This window comes from Ursus americanus, chromosome 35 (genome assembly GCF_024610735.1).
Source record: "Ursus americanus isolate L20-20 chromosome 35, mUrsAme1.1.p, whole genome shotgun sequence".
NCBI lineage: Eukaryota > Metazoa > Chordata > Mammalia > Carnivora > Ursidae > Ursus > Ursus americanus.
In genome coordinates this window covers 22232055-22249006 of record NC_142161.1, presented here as the reverse complement: position 1 = coordinate 22249006, position 16952 = coordinate 22232055, and the positions used below count along the sequence as shown (strand labels likewise).

General features: G+C 34.9%; 1 long non-coding RNA gene across 1 annotated transcript in view; it reads left to right on the top strand.

Moving 5' to 3' along the window:
- The first annotated feature begins 448 nt into the window (after positions 1 to 448).
- Positions 449 to 16952, top strand: part of LOC148107129 (uncharacterized) — a 123406-nt gene continuing 106902 nt past the window's right edge. Inside the window, exon 1 of the long non-coding RNA XR_015723059.1 lies at positions 449 to 585. This is a non-coding gene — a long non-coding RNA (uncharacterized LOC148107129). The remainder of the gene's footprint in view (positions 586 to 16952) is intronic.

The window sequence follows — 16952 nt, the reverse complement described above, 5'->3', positions numbered from 1 at the left end:
TTAACAGATGAAATGGGTACCTGGGTGGCTCAGTCGGTTAAGCGCCCAACTCTTGATTTTAGCTCAGGTTATGATTTCAGGATTGTGAGGTAGAGCTCCATGTCTGGCTCTGAGCTGGGCATGGAGCCTGCTTAAGGTTCTCTCTCTCTCCTTCTGCTTCTCCCCCACACCTACCTCCCCTCCTGCACGCTCTCTCTTTCTCTAAAAAAGAAAAAAAAAATGAAGCAAAAGTGAAAAAAAAACCTGTTAATGCACATTTCAATAAGGAAATCCAAGGATTTCCTAATGGTTCTCAACCTTTTCTAGTCTTTATAGTTATCATCATATCAATGCAAGCACACATAGTGCTTATTATGTGCCAGTTGGTGTTCTAAGAACATAAGAGATATGAACTCATGTAATCCTTTTTTTTTTTTTTTAATTTTATTTATTTATTTGACAGAGAGAGAGACAGCCAGCGAGAGAGGGAACACAAGCAGGGGGAGTGGACTCTGGGATCACGCCCTGAGCCGAAGGCAGACGCTTAACGACTGAGCCACCTAGGCGCCCCATGAACTCATGTAATCCTTATACCAGTTCTGGGAGGTGAGTATAATAATTTCTTAACACTTTCTTTGTATTTATAATTTTTGTTGTCTAAATCAAAGGTTCTTATATTTTAGATCTGAGTATAATTTAAAATTTAAAAGAATGGAAAACTGTCACAGAGTAGTTTTGCCAAGTAAGGTCGTAAGAAACTACCCACCACCATCAACACAACTATTATCTACTGTAATCACCTTTCCATTAAAAAAAAGATAGTTTAACATCAAAACCATGAACACAAACTAAGAATAAAGTGCTCTCTTTTATTGAAAAAAACATTCACTTTACGAAAAGTTTATTTTACTCTTTATTTTTTCAGATTTTAATATGGAGCAGTAAAGGCTTTATTTAAAACCAAAGGTAGTTAGTTGTTTTTACATTAAGGAATAAATCAGAAATTTTAATGGTCCTTAAACTAGTTGATGGCAAAACAACCAATCCTTTTTGTCAATATTACTAAAAACAGAAAACAGTCACATTTCCCTAGTTTTATGTGGGTAAATTAATTGGCTCATTGAATTCTTTACTTTTAAATTCTTTTTTTTGTTGTTATTCTAATAACTGAAAGCAGTGAATAGAATATGAACAGTAATTAGAAAAATTAGGCAGGAAAGCCACATACACACGAAATGGTTCCACATTCATGTCCATTTGCATGTAAAATTGTCAAGTAAGTGTGTTTTACATATAGAGCAGTAAGCTGATTTTCCTCATGCCTGCTTTAAGTTATATGGTTTCTTAGATTTGTGAGTTAGCACTTCTCCAAAGTCCTCTACTTTGACTTTAGTATCACTGTATCCTTGGGAATACTAAGAATCACATTTCAAACTTAAGGGATTTGTTGTCTTTATAGAGCATATAAAGCATAGCTCAATTTTTTCCAAGCATTTAACTTTCAAGCTATGTTAATTTGTTATTTAATGTCACTTACAGATTTTTTTATTAGTTATTTTTTCAGCTCTTTGATTGTTCTATAATAGGGATATATTGATTATTCTTGGGAATGAGTTATTGAAACAAAAAAGTTCCTAATTCTATATTTAGAAATCAGGAAATAGCTAACAAAATGAATCAGTGTCAAAGTGTATATTATTTATTGAATAGAGAGTTGGATGGTAATTCACCTCTGGATAGGGATAAATGATCACTGAGCATAGTGGAAGTGTTAGATTAATATTTTATTGATTTGCGAAAAGGAACAGGAATGTGGTCATGTTCCCTGCTTTTTAAGAGGATATTACTTCTGGGGTGGCTATTTTGATCACAACACCTTAAAGTAATAAGAAAATGATTACGTGGTGATCAACTAGTTAAAATGTTACTCAAAAATATCTGAAAATTTTGAGTGTGACTGTGGGAAGAACAAGTAGGGCAAGCTGATTTAGTTAGTGATTCATATATAGAGTTCATAGAGGATCAGACCCTAGTAAAAATAGTTTTCTACTGCATAGTAATGTGTTTGGCCTCAGATATTTCATCTGAATATCAGTTTAGAATAATTTGTAATGAAACATGTTCCATATTGTAGTGGGTTCATTTGTGGTTGCCCCAAAGATATGCCCTAATCCTAACCCTCAGTACCTATGACTGTGAATTTATTTGGAAAAGGGTCTTTGCAGATATAATTAAATTAAAGGTCCTTAAAAGAGAGTAAAAAAGAAGTAAGAACTATGTATTGGACAAGTCCATTAAGTAGAGTATTGTGAAGAGAAGCTAATATAAAGAAAGATGGGTAAGGTAGGAGGCTAATTCTGTATAATTCTGAAATAATAAACTATGGTTTGGAAATTTAAATGAATGAATGGGTGAATGAATGAATGAATGAATGAATGAATGAATGAATGAAAGAAAGAAATGTCCAAGGATGAGGGCATCCTGAATCACCCAGGTGGGCCTTAAGTCCAAAGAAATGTCTTTATGTGAGACATGGGATAAAACCATGTGAAGATGGAGGCAGAGACTGGAGTGATGTGTCCGCTAGTCAGAAGCTAAGAAAGAATCATGAACAGATTCTCCCTCAGAACTTCAGGAAGCAATCAAACCTGCCAGCACTGATTTTGGACTTCTCTTTTTTTTGTTGTTTTTTTTGTCATCAGATTGTGAAAATTAGAACAGCTCCAGTAAACTAACACACTTCTGCACAGACTAACATTGTAGATTTTAGATTGTAAAACTAAAACAGAAAAGTAGTTACAGTGTATTGATTTGACAGGAATTAAGTAGAGGATTAACACTAATGAGTCATCCCTACTTTTATTTCATATCTATAACAAGCTTAAAAAAATTAATTAAATTTGCAACAGCTCTTGATTTTGTGTTATGTTCCAACACCATTGAAGATAGAGGAATAATATAAATGGATATAGTGAAGTCAAAATTTATAAGCAGAAACTGATTAAAAATGAAAATTAATTTGGATTCCAACCACCTAAAATATCCTGGGAAAATACTTCCTGAAACATAAATATTTACGGGGAAAGTCACTTGGGAAACCCTTAAATGCTTAAGTAGAATATATAAGTTATTAATCAAATGATACTAATTGCCATGAGATTAAATAGCTAACAGCAAACAACAATATTTATGAACAAAGTCTTTCTAATTTTCAGTCAATTATTGTTTGCATTATTAGTTAGCAGTTTCATCATGTATGTAACAGTTATTTAAAATCTAGTCAGAAGAATTCCATCATATTTTTTGGAGATGATTTTATGCCCTAAATTAGGCTGACTCATAGAAAAATGCTCCAAATTTATCTATTTAAACTTACCACACATCTATTTAAAAGAGCAACTAACTGACATAATTCAGGTCAGATACTTTATCCTCTTAAAATGTACTTTAGACAACGATTAAGTAGTATTTAAAAGAATTCTACCCAATTGTACAGAATCTGGATGGTTACTGTCACTGCCAACTATTCTTAGAATATATATATATATATATTTATTTATTTATTTATTTATTTATTTATTTATTTATTTATAACTATCTAAATGCCAGGATTTTTACTTATTCATAAACTTCACAGAAGATGGAGTTCTCATTAAACAAATGAAATGTGGTATCAAGCCAAGGGGATGAAGAGAATTGGAATCTCACTTTGGATAAATGTCTAATTAATCATTGTTGACTAATTAATTCAACCCTTTTATTTCTATTCTAAGCTTTTCTTACTTGATATTAAAATATATAACAAACAGAGTTTCAAGAATATATTTTGAAAGATGCTGTGTCAAAGTAAAGGTTATCTCCTGGGATGAGATTTTTAATTAATTAGAGAAAAGTTTGGCTGAGGTTTAATATGAAAACAACTTCACTGTAAATATGTTTGGTAATGTTACAACTTGTTTTGATGTGCTACTGAGTAAAATAAGTTTGTAAGGCAGTATGGAAATATGTTTTAGTAACTCGAGTTTCTCTTTATCAAAACATTTTATTAAGCTTTATTCTGTAAAATTTTTATTGCAGATGAAAGTAGGTACATCAGGAAACTATTAGGCGTGTTTTACTGCTAGATCAGTTTTGGATTTAATTCCTTGCCCTACAACTTACAATATTGAATGAGCTAACCAATGCAAGGCACATCACATAGTGAATGAGGCAGATAAGTACTCAATGAATGCTATTTAATTTTACATTAAAAATTTTTTTTAATTCATCGTTACTAGATGTTTTAAAAACTTTGGGTGGGTAGCCATTCTCTCATTTTAAAATCTGGAAAATATATGAAGATATTAGTGGATTTTAATGAATCCATTATTGAAAATATGTATCTTTTTCATATTTATTAATTATAAAATTGGCATGGATTAGAGTTAATATGTATTCTTATATGATAGGATAAGTAACTGGCTATATCTGATATTTTCTTAAGTGATGTCAACATCAGGACATGAATATTTATAAATACTTTTGCCTTGACTTTCCTGCTTTCTTCAGCTCCACTAACCTTCACCTTCACACCATTTTAACAACCCAGCCCCACGAACATATATTGGATTTTGTCTTTTAGAATTGCTGTCTATTGCAATTGTTAGAAGCAGAGTTTTCTTTGCCTACCATGTTCACTGAATCTGATTTCATGGAGACTTCTAAGGCCCGCTCCGCCCGCCTTCTTTCTTTCTTTCTTTCTTTCTTTCTTTCTTTCTTTCTTTCTTTCTTTCTTTCTTTCTTTCTTTCTTTCTTTCTTCTCTCTCTCTCTTTTTCTCTTTTTCTTTCCTGTTTTTCATTTATTATGTTTACTAATTTATTGGGCCTTTCCTATCTGTACTTTCTTCTCATTTTAAAGCATATCATATGGTTAATATGAGCCACACTGTTTTGATTGCAATAAATAGAAGAACAGGTAAATCTGATTAAGGCAAAAAAAAAAAAAAGGTAAATAACAATTATAGAAAAGGCAGGAGCTTTAGTTTGTCCTCATAACAACCTGGAAATGGATGGTTTATCCAATAGATGGCACTAAAACATTTGATCAGGTGGAATCACAAACTAAAATACTTATGTTTTTAGAGAGACAGGAAGTGAGATGTGTGCATGTGGATGCATGCCTGAAGGAGGGAAGGGCAGAAGGAGAGGAAAAGAGAGAATCTTAAGCAGGCTCTATGCCCAGCACACAGCTCAACATGGGGCTCGATCTCATGACCCTGAGATCATGATCTGAGCCAAAATCAAGAGTTGGTTGCTTAACTGACTGAGCCACCCAGGTGCCTCTAAAATACTGAATTTAATTTATATTTTATTTTTACATAAAAATAAATTGAAGATCAAAAAATAAAAATAAATTGAAGATCTGTTTATAAAAGCAAATCTCTATTTCGAAAAATAATTATAGGAAAATCTTCATAAAATTGAGGTAGAGAAGAATTTCTTACACAAAGGACAAAGGGGAAGTAATTTATCTTGCAACCTTAAGTTTTATGTTTATATATATCTGTACCACAAAATACCATAAATAGGTTTCAAAGCAAGCTGCAGATTAAACATTAGTAATGTATACAACTGACAAAAAGTTGATAACCAGAGTATGAAAATAATTTCTACAAATTGAAAAGAGAAAACACAGAATGGAAAATGGGCTAAAGAATATCAGTCAGGGTTCAGTAGGAACAAAGGGGGATTTGGAGAGAGTTTAGACATGGACTACTTACAAAGGCAAGGGCAGGATTTAGGAAATCAGCTAGGGACAAACCAGTTCTGTAGGGTCAGCGGAAGAAGAAAGAAAAATGGAGTAAAGGAAGAGAGAAGTTACCAGAACACAAAAAGTTTAAGAAGGTCCTGACTGGAGCTGTAGCCTCTGGTAGAGGGACACATCAACCCACGGCTACCAGCAAAGAGAATGCCAGTGGAACAGTGGGACAAATATCTAATATCACTTCCTTCCTAATATCTGGATTTTCTGCTAATATCTCCCATTGGGAAAAGCAACCTGGAAGCCAGAGGGATGGAAGTCAGTACCCAACTTGCCCAACCAAATCTCCAATTAAGGGTGGCCAAATCTAAGTTTCTAAGAGTCTAAAATTTTGTCCAGATGGATGATAGGAATTCTGTCACAAATAAATTTAAATCAAAAGGACTGACTTGAGTGTATGTTGTTAATAGGGTGTCAGGTTGTTTGCCAATAACAATACCCATAGCTGAGGTTAGAGCTCCAACATTAGCCTTTAGGCAGGACTTCTAATTTAAGCAATTACTATGAACACTTTGTGTCAGTAGTTAGCTTGTTTGGTGATGGGCAAGCTGGTGAGATCTTTGAGTGATATGGTGTGTATTAGCCAAACCAGATGAGAAAGAGGGGTTGGGGGAGAAGAGGGTGTGATGAAAAGAACATATCCAAAGCTAGTTAGTTGAGGGTCAAAAGGCCATAGAATGGTAAGAAAGACATTCTCTCACTGACATAGGACATATTTAAGGCATAATAGAGAATGTGTATCCTATATGTAAGCTTCATGAATTTGGTTCATAAAACAGAAGTTGGCTGTTCTGATAAAGCCCAACATTATATATTCTATGTTTATAACCCATATCTAGTCTTACTGCAAATGATGGCGTCAACTGTGGATCAGTTAGTAAAACTTTAGAATGCACTGCTAATACCGTGTTGCCATATTATCACTATGATGTATGAGCTAAGTTATTCTTTCTTACTTATGAAAGTGGAATTTATCATGTAAACTTCATGTAATATTTTAATACTTGAGAATCTTTCTGAACTTATGGGATTTTGAATGACTTGAACCGCTGCCAACCCCAGTGGTAATCAAAGGGTGATGAAGATTGAGTTTTGTGCAGACGCATCTAATTTCAATCGGTAACAATATAAACTAGTATCTCATTGGACAGGTAGTGGGAACTGCCATTGCTTAAAGAAAGTGCTTTATAGTGGAGGTAGCTGTGTAGCTTCTTAGTTACCTAATTGATATGCATGGCAGAGAACAGTGTGCACTCAACAAGTGGAAGAAACACTTTATCATCTTACTGCAAAACCTTTCCATAAAATACTCTTTTTAATGAAATCTTTAGCATGATATTATATAGAGATCATTTCTGTAGTTGATTAATTATGTACTTTTTAGGGGGAGAGGAGCAGTTTGTTTGAATAGTGGTAATCATGTAAAAATGTTAGCTGTGGCTTAGACTTGTCTTTAATTAGAGTACTATTAATTTTGTGTGACATAGAAGGAAACAAAGCTAGAAGATTCAAAACAGCAAAAGCAAATCTTATTCCTCCCTGTAGCTGGAATAAGATGAGCAAGAATTAGCATAAAACTGGCCATTGGCCTGAGTAGAGAACTTTTCTAGAATGTAGTAAAAATCAGATTAGAGCAACCAACTGGACTTGCTAAAGATGTCAGAAGGGATTTCATCTGTCTTGAGAAAGGATAGGCCCTTTCACAGGGTTTCTTATGAGAACCAGGGAGAGACTCTATTTAACATTGAAGGTGCAATAAAAGAAGAAAAACTAATAATGACACTAGTTAGTGATGGTACTAGTTAGTGTTGATACTAGCTAGTTATGATACTAGGGGGTAATGATATTCCTTGGTAACCCTATCTCTTCCATGCATATTAGAGACATAGAATGTTTCAGGTATTGTCCTTATCACAGAATAGCAAGAAGTTGATGTTGGGATCATTTTTATACAATTCCTGAGAAGCACAGCCTAAGCTTTTCTAGAATACCTACTGTGAAAGGGCATTTACTTATTACCTTTTAAGACTGCTCACTCTTATTTAGGGAAAGGTTTGATTTTAGATTTTCTCTCTTGTGTGTCTCCATAGGACTTCTACCCAGTATCCCTGGTTTGATCTACATGAACCATAATAAAAGAATGTCAATTCCCCTTTCCACAGGATAACCTGTCTATTTTTAAGTCATCATGCTTTTTAAGATTATTTTTATCTTGGGTTGTCTTTTGTACCAAGGGAGAAGTGAAGCTTATGGGAAGGGCTGGCCTTAAGCAAAATTGCTCATCAGAGAGTATTTGTCTTTACTAACACCTTTCTAGGGCGTCCACACAGGTACATCTTCTTGGTCCCACTGATTGCCATGTCCCACTTAAGGTATAGTCTTGTTGCCACCAGTTACCAACAACTCCATCCAGCCCTCACTGGTCAATTGAAGTCATAACATTCTTTTGATACTAGCTCTCCTACCATTATTATTATTATTTATTTTATAGGTGTATTTGTATTTTTATTCTATATTTTAAGGTCTTAGGGGTAGGGAAAAGCTGTATTTTCTTGGTATCATCATTAATGATCAACTTTATAATAGCTAACATTCATTATGTGCTTAGCATGTGACAATGTTCTAAGCCTTTACAAGTATTAATATTTCAAAGTAACCTCATGAAATATGTAGTATTATGACCCACATCTTGGTTATAAGGACACCTAGGCATTTAGAGAGCAAGCAATTTTTTCAAGATTATACACATAATAAGTACTGGAACCATGGTTTAAACCTGGGCGGTCTGGCTTCAATGCTTACTCTTATAACCACTACGTTATCTTGTCTCCCCAAATCTAAAACTAACTTTAATTGGCTCTCAACATACTTTTCTTGGATGAGTTAATCCGTGCCCATTTTTAAGTGTCACTTGGGTACCAGGTCTATCTCCTACACTTCGTTCATATCTTTATTTTCAACTGCAGAGTGTGCGACTCAATATAGAAACATTATTACAATGTCAAATTATTTGTTAATTATTTTCCACTCAAAACCATGCCTGGTCTTATGTTCCCTCTTTCATTAAATGGAATCATCTTACATCAATTTGCCCAAACTAGAGATTAGGCTTCCTCGTAGATTTTTCCTATTCCCATGTTGTACCATTCTAATTAATCTCAAAGTCCTATAAATTCTACTTCTTCAATATTTCTCTACAGAGCCCTTTGCTCTCCATTTTTACTGTGATTACTTTAGTTCATATTTTCATAATTTTTCACTTGGACCATTACAGTTCTAGCCCCAGGAAAGTCCCCTTCTCAAATGTTGTTCCCTTCCAATGGATCTACCGTTGCACAACCAGGCGACTTTATAAAATGTAAAAGTGATTGTCATGTGCCTGTTTGAAATGCTTAAATGTCTCCCCTAGCTCTTTCAGGATAAAAGACAGACTACAGCAAATCAAACAAAGCCCTTCATAATTTGGCTTTGTTCATTTTTCCAGCCTTAAATATTGTCATACATTCTTAAGCAACCTGCTATATGCTATTTTCTCTGTCTAGGATGACCTATCCCTCATGGCCTATCTTTGACTGACTCTTAATTTTTTGAAGATTAGCTCAAATATTACCTTCCCTTGGGATTGTTCCCTAGCTACCTATACTCTGATTAGTTTCCCTCATCTTTACGTATGTACATCTTGTTTCTTCTATATGATTCTGGCAGTATAGTAATGGTTGATTTTTACTTTTTTCCATTCTATTTTCCCAATGGCCTGTGAGTTTCTTCAGGGCAAACATTACACTTGCTAATGTTGTAGTCCCAATATTTAACATGTTGTGTGGGTAACAGTGGATCTACAACAAAACTTAGTTGGGTAAATGTTAATAATGCCTCCCAGTCTATTAACAGAAATAAGAGCCAAAGGCCAATATGAGAAAAGATTTTGTCTATGTGCTAGGTCTCACTGTTTGAGGAGCTGTCTGGAGCATGGTCTTAAAAGGCAACATTTAGGCTTAGTGGAAATATGGTAGAATTTATTATTGATATTTATTGTGGGCCTAGTAGGGGATAGGGAGAAATAGCATTTGCCTACTTTGATATTGTTCCAATAATATTTTTCATTAAGATTTGCCTTCAGATAGGAAATTATCAAAGATTATGAAGATGTTAATGTTCCCTGAAGTTAACTTTTAAAAAAAATGAAATCTTTGGTGCTTATTCCAAGGTCTGGGAACTTGCCTTTGTCTTTCAAATTATACCACGCTTCAAAAAATAGGAAGCTGTATGGTATGGTAGTTAAGTTCCAGCACTGAGGTGTCAGTCAGTGTTAGTTAGAAACTTTATTCTACCACTTATTATTTGCTTGATCTTGGGCAAGTAACTTAAACCCTCCTGCCCTCAGTATCCTCATCCAGAAAATGGAATAATAGCACTAATACCTGCCATTATAATTCTATTGTATCTCTACAAGCATGTTGTATTGATAGATTTAAACTCAACACAACATTATAGGTTAAATCTAATTGCATGTACCATTAGTAGGTATACTTAGCTTACCTAGTGTGGGACTTCACCATAGCTTGCCTTTATGTAATGCAGGATGTGACACTCACAGTGAAGCTGAGTAACTCTAAAGAGGTCAGTTTACATTGTGCAATGCATGATGTAGGCAGATAATGGCAAGAATCATAATTGAGTTCCTCCTGCATGCCGGGTATGGTTTAGGTCCGCTAACATAGTATTGTAAAAGTCTTAGTACGGTGTTTAACACACTGACATATAGATATGCTACTAATAGCGTTATTTATAATCTTCACAAAAACTAGATTGAGAAGCTAGATTTATATATTATATATGTTAAACTAGTCACTATGGTTACTAAAGGTATAGTAAATGCCTTATATTTATTAAGCACTTTGTAAGTGACAGATACTGATTCTAACTTCAGTAATTAATTCCTAGATCATCTTTTACCTCAAGTAACCCATATGAGACCATGTGATACTTCCAAACCCTGGCAAATGAATGCAATGCTCTGGTTAAATTGAATATGATGACATGTTACTAAGAGGACTTAATAATGTGAATGATTTTCCAAGAAGGAATTTGGGGATATAAACTCATCGTTGTGGAAAACTCCTCCTGTGGCCACTATACTAATATACTATCTGCTAATTTCTCACAAAGATCAGGATTTTAAAGGAGTGTGAAATCACCAAAAGCAATGTATTTCTTACCCTATTTTTTTACTCTTTCTTAGAGCAGGGAAAGGAATCTTAGGGAATCTGGACCTATCCTTTAGAGCCAAATTTCTATATGACTGAAAGCTAAGCTTGATAGGTTTCAGCCTCAAGAAAAGCTGAATACTTGATCATGTAGACACTGAGCCCATGATATCTCACAACACAAGTGTTTAAATCAGGCTTCTCAAAACAATAATGAAGTGTGTTTAGCAGCTCTTTTATTTCATTTTAGAGTTGTTAAAAGAATATTAAAGTAAAACCATAGAAATGAGACTCATCTGTATAAGCATGTTTAAGTAGGGATTACATAGAGATGAGTTATCTGAAAGTATCTGCACTTCTAAGCATTCGAATGTGGTTCTTAGTCACTGATCCCAAGTTAAATTTGATTGCATTGGGATCAGGCTTTTATCCTTTATTTTCAATAACAAAAATCACACCCAGCAGTATGACAGCTAAAGCTGCCCTGAAAAGTAAGTATTTTGCTGAGAAGAAGGAAAGCCTCAAAAGTGGACTTAGTTAAGGTTTTTTTTTTTTTTTAATTTTATTTTTAATTTTATTATTTTTTTTAGGAACCACAGAGCTTATTTTCTTCTTAGCATTTGGTGGTTTGAGGACTACTGGGCCGTGGAGCCGAATGTGCTGCAGCGGCTAATTTAAAGTTCTAAGGAAGTTTAAACCAGCATGCATTTTTCATCACAGATAGGTTAAAAGGTTTTTAAAGTATTCTACTTATTCATAGGCAGCTGGAATTCAGTAGTATTGCATATGTGCCACGACTTTAGCAAATATCATCCCCAATTTGGCCCTGTAAAGGACAGCACTAGAAATTCTCTATACTTTTCCTACCTGGAAATAGACTGCAAATTTTATGGCAGCATTAGCTGTGAACTCTTCATTTCAAGGCTCTACATCTTCATTTTAATATGCATTGCTGTTCTTTATGTATGTGCCCAAGGAATACTAAATTCATGGTAGGCTGTGAATGACATGGGTCATTGTAGCTCACTTGAAATTGGGACTACTTATGGAGTGTAAGAACTCCTGACCACAGAGAGCACAAGTGTAGTTTTTATTTCTACTCCTTTTATTTCTCCATTTGGGCCATGGCAGATTGATTTTTACCAAAAAGAAATTATACTTTGCATGGTCTTGTTGCCATATATGAATATGTATCCTCTGTATGTATTGTGTAACCAGTGCATTGTACTGATACCAATGTTGCCTTTTTACTCAAAATGAGAATGGTTTGATAAATAGAGGCATGTGCAAAATTAAAAAAAAAAAAAGTCACAATAGAGGGATGGTTCATATAGCTGTGAGACATTGCTATCCCCTGGTGTCTTATAGAAAGCCTGCTGCCTCAGACCAAGTGTCGATAAATAATGACATGTTATCAAAACTACACCATTGAGTTAAAATGGTTGATGTCAAACTAATTCTACCTCACCAGGTATTTCTTCCCATTTATAATACTCTTTTTAAAATAAAAAAGGGTCCACAAATTCAGATGTGTATATAATAGGGATGATATACAATTGTACTTCAAGCTGACTGCAAGCAATCTGTCAAAAAACAAAGCTAAATTCTGAGTAATAAAATCCACCATATGATTGATATCTTGCATTAAAGTGTGAGTTGAAGAAAGCAATTTTGTTTATGGAAAAGTCTTGGCTTGGCACATTTTTCATGTCACATAAAGATGGAAATCTTACCTTATGGTTGTAGATTACAGTTATATTTCAGCTTCTGTAATTGTAAAAGGACACACATCTGTTTTAAAATAAGAACCATTTTCTTCTGATAAAAATGAGCTCATTTTAATATAGTTCTTTTTTCCAATACATATCACATTCTCCTTGCTTTCCTCTCCATGTTAACTCTTTCTGACTCTTAACTGTGGTTTAGTAAACAAATACACCTTCTAAGAATTTTTAGAGTTTCGAATTTGCTGTGTTTTGGGGCACTCTATGGTATAAACAATGAGTTAAAGATATAAAGAATTTACTTAACATTTAAGAGTATTGCAAATCGAAGAAAACTGGGTCAGCATGTTCTCATTTTTCTGCGTAGGAGAGAAATGAGTGGTGATGTTAAAAATCTTGTATAATTTTCTAAGCTTATCACTTTCCAATTTCTTTGTATTAACTACTTTTTAAATAAAACTTTCTAAAGATGCACGGTATTTTATAGGTTACAAAATGCTAACACGTACATCATTAATCTTCATCTGTCCTTTGAAATAAGAAATAATATTGTTACTATTTTTATGTTCCTATTTTGTATATCAGGAAACTGAGGCTCAGTAAGGTTAAATCATCTGCCCAAAGGTAATCTAGGATTTAGTAGACTCAAGTCTTTTGGTGTAGTAGAATCCTAAATGATTTAAGCTCACTTGCCTTCTGACTAAAATATGGCTAGACCAACTGTAGCATTGGAGTTAACCTGCTTTGGCTCAAGTAGAGCTAAATTTAATCAAAAAATTTTTTGCTGTTTTTGTGTTTCTGGAGGAGGGCACGTAGGTCAGATAAGAGAATAGGAATTGGAATTGAAAGGGATGGAGAAGATAATTCTGTTACTTTTGAAATAATAAATATGTTTCATTCTATAAATAATTAATGTTGAATAAATATTGAGCAAAAATGGAATTGTCAGTACTATAACAAACCTGTGTAAGATTTGTGAAAGTTGAGCGGTGTATTCTCTCCTTAGATTATCTTTGTTTACCATGCAGAAGTTTCTTTCTTAGGTAAAGGAGATTAGCTTAATCTGGATTCATCCTAGTGTTATTCAGAATTGCATTTCTCTTTCTAATATCACAACTTCATGTCCTTTTCTGCCTTCTGATTTCCTGTGGGGTAGGCTGGTTCTAAAATGGTTCCCAGCGATGGATTCCTGATTTCTGGTCTTCATACTTTTATGTACTTCTCTCCACTTGTGTGGGGGCCGCCCCTAGTAACTTGCTTCAAAGGAAATAGAATGTGACAAAAGTGACAGATACCGTTTCTGAGATAAGGCTATAAAAAAGTGACTTCTGTCTTTCTCTCTTCCTTGCTCACTCTTCCTTCTTTGGTGGGGTGGGATGGAGCCAGCTGCCATGTCATGAGTTGCCCTATGGTGAAACTCTTTTGGCAAAAAGTGAGAGCCTTAGTCTACCAGTCCACTGAGAACTAAATCCTGCCAACAACCACCAAGTAAGCATGGAAGCAGATTTCACACCAGTTGAACCTGAGGATAACAGCTGATTTGGTGGACACTTTGATGGCAGCTTAGTGAGAGACCCTGCGCTGGAGGACCTAGCCAATCTGGGTCCAGATTCCTGACCTACAGAAATTGTGAGAAAATACATACGTCTTTTTTTAAGTAGCTAAATTTTGTGGTAATTTGTTACCCTCCTGGATATTCTGTGTCACATCATCATATTATTTTAATGAAAGCTCTTATTATCTGAAACAATCTTAGTGTGTTTGCATTTATTACATCTCTTTCTTCAATTAAAATATAAATCTTATAAGAATTGGGACTTTTTTGTTCATCTTTGGTTCCCCAGTGTCTGGAAGAACACTTAGCACATAATTACTGGTCTCAGTAATTACTGATTGAATGAATGAATGGACAGATTTTGCTGAGTTTTCTCTCTTGGCCCTTGTTATTGTGTCCCTCTAAAATAGACAAATGGCTGAGGGCAAGAGCATTTGCCTTTTCTCTTTATCTTTACCTACTCAAGGATTATTTTTCAAAAAAATTTTAACCTGCTGCTAAACTCTCTTCCAACAACTGTTTTACTTCTCCATGTCCAAAGGTCTTCATTTTTCATTTTGCATAAAATTAGGTAAAAAAAAAAAAAAACCAAAAAAACAAACAACAACAAAAACCTGGTTCTTTGACATACAGCACAGTTTCACATTTGCTTTTCTCTGGATTCTGAAGTTGTGTTCGCTAGTATTTTGATAGAGCAACATATCTGTGGTATTAAAATTGTTTTATTTTCCATGTTGTTTCATTGTGAAAGGTGTTAGCTTCTTTAGCAAAGTTCTCAAAAGTGAAAGTAAGAAAAACTTCTCTCTCTCTCTCTCTCTGTCTCTCTCCCTCTCTCTCTGTCTCTTTGTTTCTTTTATTTGGTTCATCTAAACTACTGTTGATTTCATAAAAGGTAGGGAACTTCTGGCTTTTGGACTGTATCTGGTCTTGGCTTCATTTTATCCAGGTTCCCAGAGCAATTTTGCAATTGTCATTGATATAGAAACTCATAAAATAAATCACTTCTCTTGTTCTTTCATTTATTGTAAAACCTCTTAGGGTTTAAAATTATAGTAGTTAAAAAGTTATAAACAATAGGTTCAAGGTTCAAAAAGTATTGATGGTTGCAATCTAGAGTTGTATCAAAAGTAAGTATCAAATGTATTGATATATCTTTTCTCATCATGTCAGAAGCTTGCTCAGGGATACATAACTAATCCTGCATACCTTCATGTTTACAAATGATTTCATATTGATGATTATATCCTCAAAAACCAAAGTATTCAGCTGCGAGTTAAGTAAAGCAATTAAAGTTTATAGTCACATGGTGTCTGATATTATTAACTGTGTTGGGACAAGTCCTCTTAGACTAAAGCCCTAACAGTCTTCTAGTGAGTGGGGAATTTAAGAATTCACTTTATAGAGGAAAAAGACAAGGTAGGGAGAAAGTGAAAAATAATATTTATAGGGTACCCATGATATGCTAGATACTATATTAGGTATAACATATACCTTTTTACACTTAATAACAATTTTTTTATTTTAATGTTTTTTTTATTATATTATGTTAGTCACCATAAAGTACATCCCTGGTTTCTGATGTAAAGTTCGATAATTCATTAGTTGCGTATAACACCTGGTGCACCATGCAATACGTGCCTCCTTACTACCCATCACCGGTTTCCCCAACCCACCTCCCCTCTGAGGCCCTCAGTTTGTTTCTCAGAGACCATAGTCTCTCATGCTTCATTCCCCCTTCTGATTACCCCCCTTTCTTTATCCCTTTCTTCCCCTACCGATCTTCCTAGTTCTTATGTTCCATAGATGAGAGAAATCATATGATAATTGTCTTTCTCTGCTTGACTTATTTCACTTAGCATTATCTCCTCCAGTGCCGTCCATGTTGCAGCAAATGTTGAGAACTCGTTCTTTCTTTTTTTTTTTTTTTTTTTTTAAAGATTTTATTTATTTATTAGACAGAGATAGAGACAGCCAGCGAGAGAGGGAACACAAGCAGGGGGAGTGGGAGAGGAAGAAGCAGGCTCACAGCGGAGGAGCCTGACATGGGGCTCGATCCCAGAACGCCAGGATCACGCCCTGAGCCGAAGGCAGACGCTTAACCGCTGTGCCACCCAGGCGCCCCAAGAGAACTCGTTCTTTCTGATAGCTGAGTTATATTCCATTGAATATATGGACCACAACTTCTTCTTTTTTTTTTTTTTTTTAAGATTTTATTTATTTATGTGACAAATAGACAGCCAGCGAGAGAGGGAACACAGCAGGGGAGTGGGAGAGGAAGAAGCAGGCTCCCAGCGGAGGAGCCCGATGTGGGACTAGATCCTGAAACGCTGGGATCACGCCCGGAGCCGAAGGCAGATGCTTAACAATTGCGCTACCCAGGCGCCCCTGGACCACAACTTCTTAATCCAGTCATCTGTTGAAGGGCATCTTGGTTCCTTCCACGATTTAGCTATTGTGAACAATGCTGCTATGAACATTGGGGTGCATATGGCCCTTCTCTTCACTACATCTGTATCTTTGGGGTAAATACCCAGTAGTGCAATTGCTGGGTCATAGGGTAGCTCAATTTTTAACTTTTTAAGGGACCTCCAACTGTTTTCCAGAGTGGCTGTACCAACTTGCATTCCCACCAACAATGTAGGAGGGATTCCCTTTTTCCACATCCTCTCCAGCAACTGTTGTTTCTT